Consider the following 6,219-nt stretch of genomic DNA (forward strand, 5'->3'; position numbering starts at 1 on the left):
AACCAAAAAACCAAAAACCAAAACAAAACAAGAAAAAACAACCCATTGCTCCCTATCAGCTTTAAGAAGAAGTAAGAATGGAGGACTGAAAATATGTTCCCCTAGGTTGCATTAGTCCAGCCTTGGGCTCCCTGGTATAGAGCCCCAGGAGACTGGGCAGAACCTGATATCTTAGGCTGAGTTACCATCAAGGTTTCTCTTGATATAGGTAGAGTCAGAAGATAGAGTCTGATCTATGACCATTTGTCTCTCCATGTTTGTCTGGCACTAAGTGTTCAAACTTTCACATGGGGACATGGTATAGAGGTACAGGCAGGCATGACAGTCCTGTGTGTCTAAGCCCCACCTAGTACTGAATGATTACAGGAAATCACTTACTCTCCACTTGGATTTCTATATGTGCTTCTTCACTCTCCATATCTGCACTCAGAATTCCTAGGGTGTACAATCCAGCATCCTTCTGAGGGTCATTTTCGATCAGCAGGGATCCGTCAGCATACAGTTTCTCTCTAACACTGTATGAAGGCCCACATGGAAAACTTGATTTTTTTCATTTATGATGTATCAGCCAGATGGTTCCTGACCTGGGTCATTCCTCTGAATCATGCAAAGCCTAGAAGGTTCTCTGGGAGATTGTGAACCTGTAAAACATCTTTCCTATCAGGAACAATCAGTGGCAGTGTTTCACTACTGGGTTGGGCAGGGGCAACAAGGTGCTTGCAGTTCCAAAGGAAGACTAGAAGTGAAGAGAAAGATTTGATTAATTGGGACCTTTGCATTTTGGTAGAATGAGATACTGTCCTGAGCAGGTGTGTTCATTACTCACTCTAGGTGTCTTTCTCCCCATCCAACTTTGTGTGCCTGCACTTTTATTTTTCATTTTTTTTGTTGCTCTCTCTCTCTCTTCAGGTGCCCTCAGATCTCTGCTCCATTCAATGTTGTTCGGTGTTAGGGTTATTCCTCCTAGCATCTTCCCCTACAGACCATGAATCTTGACTCTCTGACTTGTTGTTGCTGTTTGTTGTTGTTGTTCTGTTTGTCTTGTAGTTCCAATCAACACTCGATGACACTTTTACTTTATTTACTGATTTGTGTTTCAGTCCAGGGTCCCCAGTGAAGGAGTTGGAGAAAGGACCTATGGAGCTGAGGGGTTTGCAGCCCCTTAGGATGACCAACAATATGAACTAAGTAGTACCCTCAGAGCTCCCAGAGTCTCAACCACCAACCAAGGACTGCACATGGAGGGGTCTGATTGTTCTGGGAGCATGTGTATAGTAGAGGATTGCAAATTCGATCATCAATAGGAGGAGAGGACCTCGGCCCTGTGAAGGTTCTGTGCCCCAGAGTAGGGGAATACCAGGGCCAATAAGTGGCAGGCATGGGGAGGGGGGAGGCAACAGTAGTTTGTTTTTGTTTGTTTCTTCGTTTTTTTGGGGGGAAACTGGGAAAGGAGAAATTTACATGTAAGTAAAGAAAATACCTAATTAAAAAAAAGAAAAAAATGCTATTTAGAAAAAAACTCAGACATATGTGGAGAATGAATGAATGAACGATGTTGCAGGACTTTGTATGCCAATGGATTTTCCTAAGAAAATCCTAGGTTTGGGAACATGGTAATGGATCATTTCACTTGCTTTGAGTTTTTTTTTTACACTTACTTTCAAATTATATTTGTGTGTGACTTTGAACATATATAAGGACGAGTTCAGTGTGGGTGGATGGGTGCAGGGTACACTACTTATGTGGAGATCAGAGACTTCTGTTCATGGTCTCAGCTTATCAGAATATAAAGCAGATGCATCTATTTATTCAATCATGTCACTGATCAACACCACCTTGGTTTTTTATTTGAGATGTGATAGCTGAGAACAGCAGTATTCTGAGTACTGTGGCCATGCTGATTAACTTTGGGTAAAAACAATCTTCCCATCAGCTTACTTCTTCAAGACCCTCCTGCTGCTTCTGATTCTCTGCCCCCTGTGTCTTCTTCTCCCCTGTAAACCCTGAGACTCCACTCAGGTCCATGTGCCTCTTTGGAGACTCTGGAGAGTAGAGTCTCATACTTTATAAAGTGTGGTCTCCTCACCTGTGAGCATGAGCCCCTGACAGGTGTTCACCCTTTGCAGAGGGTAAAAAGATGACCCCCTGGTCTCTGTGGCCTGATCTGTCCTTCTGTGGCATGTCTGATCCAGCACATCTCCCCAGTTTTCTTGTGCTTCCACTCTTTGAGCTGAGCCTCCCCTGAGGCAGGATCATCTCTGAGAGTCACATGGGCTGAGGGTGTTGCTCTATAAAAACACTGTTCTGTCCCCCTCTACTCTCGTGGCTGTGCCATGTCCCTCTCCCCTCTGTTTGTTTCAGTTATCCAGAACACAGAGTGAGCACCAAGGCTGATGACCATTCCTGTGACCTAGATAATAGAAAATGACCATTGGGTTGATCTATGCTGTGTCCTGGCCTTAGTCAGTTAGCACCCAAAAGGGAAATTTTGCACAACTGTGTGACACAGCAACTCAGCTATGCACTCAGTCTGCTCAGTGTTCTCAACATGCTTGAAAGATGGAGTTTGATGGGATGTCTGTAAGGCTCCAAAGGGACCACCTGAATAAGGTGTGGGGAAGGGAACAATCTATTCTCACTGGAGTCACCAGTCAGGGTTATGTCCCAGGACAAAGGCCCAGGATGTTCTGCAGGTGGAGGTGACCTGATTCTTGGAAAAAGGTTGAGCTCTTTCATCCTGTGAAAGATATCAAGAGAATGCCCCCAATCCCTCAACTTGCTGAGCTGTGTAATAGGTCTACCCATGAGCTCCCTGGTCTTTCTCAGATGCCTTAGACCTCTGTCTAATGATTCTCCTTGGTTATCATATATTTTAATCAGGAAACACATCAAAGGGCAATGCTGTATCCTCTCCACCCACAACGTACCCAATTTTAGTTTGATCCTTTGTCAGTGTAGCAGACAAATTAAACAAACAGTAGATCTGAGAACTCCATGTCATTGATTTTCATGTTGATAGAAATTTGGATGGAACTCAGCTACCAGGTAAATTTCTGGTTCAGGCAAATACTTTTTTCAAGTGTTGACTGTCATTATGCTGTCCCCTGGTGAGAACTGAGGAAACTGCAGCTCATGTTTGGGGAACTGTCCACATAAACAGAGGTTTGTTCCATTTGCCTGTAGGAGAGAATTCTCTGAGTTGGATCCCAGAGGACAATCACTTCTCAGGAGAACCTGCATATTCTGTCCCTCTTTTTAGAGACCATGACTTTCCTGCAAGTCTCATAAGCTCATCAGGGCAGTTAATGGTACCTGTCCAGCTCTGCTCTCCCTGCTGAGTCACTAGAGATGTCCAGTAATCCTAGCCTAATGTTGTTCTCACGGCAGTGCACAAGCCTTGTGAAAGACAAAGCAGAAGACATTGACTACCCCAAAACCACTGTTCCTTGCCAACAGCAAATCAAAACTCAACCTTTGTAAAATGCTTCTCAAGGCCATTAGAAGTTGAGTCTGGGACAAGGAGTCTTGAGCTAGGTCTTCCTGGTGCTCAACTCTCTGTGAGGATCCCACTTTTCCTCAATCATGCCCAACCCTGATTCCCTCAAAGTCTTTCTCAAGGACATATTCTTCTTAAGAACCCAAGAGTCTAGACAGCGCCTGATATTTTTGGCTTGTTATCCAGCATCTATCCATTTTTCTTCAAGCTCAAGTCAAATGAAAGATTCTGATCTATTGCTGCTGTGTCCTGAACTAAATACTCAAACCCCAACATGGGGAACAATGTAGAGTAGAGGTAAGCATAGACCAGACTGGATACTTCTGTGTATGTTTAGTGGAATGACAACCACACAGTATCCAGAGTTCACAAAGAATCACTTATGGTTCATATAGAGGAACGTGGATGTTGACACAATATCTCCAAGTCTATTTAAGGTTCATAAGTTATAGAATCCTGTGTCCTTGGGTGACATTGTGGATCAACAGGGACCCGTTTCTGTACAAGGTCTCTCTAGCACTGTACATGGGCCCTGTCATACTTTAGTGTTTGTTGCATACAGTGCAATTCCACATTTTATAACTGTCATCCCTTTGAACCAGCCTAAGGACATAAGAATTTCTGGCAGTTTGTGGAGAAGGAATAGGACATCTTCTCCTTCAACCACTTGGGGTGGCACTAATTCAATGGTGACTTGGGAAGTGGTAGAAAAGTACCAGTAGGTTAAAAGGGAGTCTAAATGGGAAAGAAAGAGAAACCATCAACATTGAGCGGGTGTGATCATCCCCTAGCTTAGGTGTTGGGGAGGGGTGTGTTGACCCTTCTTAATGGAGGTGAGCAAAATGAGTCCCACTCTCTCAGAGTCTCACACTGTGTTTTCAAGTCTATGCAATTCTCTGCTCATTTGTCTGTCTGGCTCCCTATGTATTATTCCCATATTTCATGGGAGGATGCCCCTCTGACTTCCTCTTCTAGAGGGTCCTTACTTTCTAAATTTTGTTCTCTGTTCCCTTTGTCCAACAAGTCAAACCCTTACATCATTTTCCAGATATTCTAACTTTTTTTTTCTACTAAAACCAGGGCTTTATGAGGACATGGATTAATCTATCCTTTTTGGAAACTTCAGTTTCTGGAAAAGACTCAAACACCAGTGGGTAAAGTAAAGAAAGGGGAAGGAAGGAAGGAAGCAAGAAAGGAACTAAGTGTGTCTCCTTGGTTTAATTACATAGTTCCCAGGTTTGGAGCTAATGATAGTAATTATAGTGAAGTGAAATTTAAATGCTTTTACGTTTGCTTATGTATTGTATATGTCTATTTTTGAAGGAAGGTGTCTCAGTGTGCCCGTGTGAAGGTGTATGCTGCAAACTTGTGTGGAGACACATGTCTCAAGTGTCAGCATGTACCTATGCATGCCACAGCATCTGTGATGAGGACAAAGAGCCAGCAGAAGTTTGTTCTCTCCATCCACCATGTGGGAGCTGAAGATTGTATTCAGCTTGCATATCTTCATACACTGAGCCTTTTCCCTGACCCACCTCTGTTTGATTTCTATTTGGAGAGTAACCCTGTCTTGATTGGGAACAGTAGTCTTCAGAACTTTGAAAGCCAATGTAATTGACTGTGAATATAGAGCATTTGAGGACTTTCTCCTATTCTCAGCACCTCCTGTCTGCTGAGAGCTTCTGCCTGCTGAGCCTCTTTCCCTCACTGTACCTATTGTGTCACAAAGGCAAACAGCATCCTTGAATTTCATTTTGGGCTTCTGTCCTCGTTAGGAGACTCCAGCATACATCTGAGTGCCTCTCCACCCCCACAGCTAGAGTGGGCACCCTTACCTGTGAGCAGAACCCCCTGCCATGGGGCACACCCTGGCAGCAAAACACTGAGGACACTTCTATCTCTATTTTCACTGTGACGTTGTGCCCCTGAGGAGAAGAGATACATAGCACTAGCCTTTGTTGTCCATTCCCCTTGTAAGCTGAGTGTCCTCTTAGGCAGGAGCACTTCCAGAATATAGGAGGCTGTGTGGTTGTGGGGTCTGTGTCCAAGGCACTGCTCTGCCCCTTCCACTCTGAGTCCTGTCCCGTATCCCACTCAACTTCCCTTTATGTCTCTCCTTTAAGCAACATACAGGTTGATTAGCATCCACATGCCCTCACAGAACAACAACTCATCCCAGGGTGGGTACCTGCTCTGTTCTGGCCTTGGGTTGGTCAGCGCCAAAGATAGACTGCTACAGGGACACAAAGACCCAGCTGAGCATCCAGTCTGCTCTTTGTTCTCTGTGCTTTGGCAAGGTGGGATTTCTTTACTCCCAACAGAAAGGTGACAGAGTTGTGTATGAGGGATAGAAAGGAACCAGCTGGGTGATGACTAGTGATGAAGAGCAATCTTTTTTTCACTAATGTCACTACTTAAATTCCCTATACAGAGAAGAGGCCCAGGAGCAGTTGGGTGGGGAGTTTCATGTTCTCAGTGTTGGGAAGAGGTTACCTGTGTGTACTGGAAAGGACTGTGGGCTCCTTTTCTTACAGAGGGTTTCAAAGCACTCTTCCAGCCTTATGTGTTGGCGGATATGTGTGTTGTGTGAGTCCATGTCCTCTCTGGTCTTCATGGGTAACCTTTGTCCTTTATCTGGGTAATATTGTCTTTCCCTATGAGAGGTGCCAGAAGAGAGAACACTTTCAGGTTTCTCAGGTGGAAAGATATTCTCAGATATAGGA

At 44.3% G+C, this 6,219-nt stretch overlaps 1 pseudogene; it reads right to left on the reverse strand.

The window, feature by feature from the left end:
- LOC116100287 overlaps positions 1 to 4,023 on the reverse strand; it is a 15,684-nt pseudogene extending 11,661 nt beyond the window's left edge.
- Positions 4,024 to 6,219: the final 2,196 nt, after the last annotated feature.

This window comes from Mastomys coucha, unplaced genomic scaffold, assembly GCF_008632895.1.
Source record: "Mastomys coucha isolate ucsf_1 unplaced genomic scaffold, UCSF_Mcou_1 pScaffold21, whole genome shotgun sequence".
NCBI classification, from domain to species: domain Eukaryota; kingdom Metazoa; phylum Chordata; class Mammalia; order Rodentia; family Muridae; genus Mastomys; species Mastomys coucha.